Source organism: Bison bison, unplaced genomic scaffold (assembly GCF_000754665.1).
Source record: "Bison bison bison isolate TAMUID 2011002044 unplaced genomic scaffold, Bison_UMD1.0 scf7180017864481, whole genome shotgun sequence".
NCBI lineage: Eukaryota > Metazoa > Chordata > Mammalia > Artiodactyla > Bovidae > Bison > Bison bison.
Genome location: NW_011495041.1, coordinates 7,516,181 through 7,517,433, shown reverse-complemented (window position 1 = coordinate 7,517,433; position 1,253 = coordinate 7,516,181).

Sequence of the window (1,253 nt, the reverse complement as noted above, 5' to 3'; positions counted from 1 at the left end):
TGCTTTTACAGTCAGTATTCCAAGTATTTTGACTATGTACCCTTTGCTGGTTCTTTACTTGCTGCACTCTGCTTCAGCCATAAAACAAAAGATAATGTATTCTGTCAACAGAATGAAATAATGCTACTAGGTAATAGAGTCTGAAATGTTTACAAACCTATAAATGAAGATAGCACCATTATTATGAATGAATATAATCAAATGCTTTCATGATAATTGCTACATACATGCATAGCATAACCTAGCTATTTTTAGTTTCTTAGTTGCAGATTTTATAATCAAGGAGAAACCATCCGTGCTTACAAGCAATAATTTTCATATTACAAAGGATGTTCTTTTACTTTCTTTTCATGTCAACATTAAGGCAATTATAACAGGTTCCTATGGTTCCTTACAAAATCAACCAGATTTTGTATCATAACATATATAAATTCAGTTCAGTTCAGTCACTCAGTCGTGTCCGACTCTTTGTGACCCCATGAATCACAGCACGCCAGGCCTCCCTGTCCACCACCAACTCCCGGACTTCACCCAGACTCGCGTCCATCGAGTCAGTGATGCCATCCAGCCATCTCATCCTCTGGCGTCCCCTTCTCCTCTTGCCCCCAATCCCTCCCAGCATCAGAGTCTTTTCCAATGAGTCAACTCTTCACATGAGACGGCCAAAGCACTGGAGTTTCAGCTTTAGCATCATTCCTTCCAAAGAAATCGCAGGGCTGGTCTCCTTCAGAATGGACTGGTTGGATCTCCTTGCAGTCCAAGGGACTCTCAAGAGTCTTCTCCAACACCACAGTTCAAAAGCATCAATTCTTCGGCACTCAGCTTTCTTCACAGTCCAACTCTCACATCCATACATGACCACAGGAAAAACCATAGCCTTGAATAGATGGACCTTTTTTGGCAAAGTAATATCTCTGCTTTTCAAAATGCTATCTAGGTTGGTCATAACTTTCCTTCCAAGGAGTAAGCGTCTTTTAATTTCATGGCTGCAGTCACCATCTGCAGTGATTTTGGAGGCCAGAAAAATAAAGTCTGACACTGTTTCCCCATCTATTTCCCATGAAGTGATGGGACCAGATGCCATGATCTTCATTTTCTGAATGTTGAGTTTTAAGCCAACTTTTCACTCTCCTCTTTCACTCTCATCAAGAGGCTTTTGAGTTCCTCTTCACTTTCTGCCTTGAGGGTGGTGTCATCTGCATATCTGAGGTTGTTGATATTTCTCCCGGCAATCTTGATTCCAGTTTGTGCTT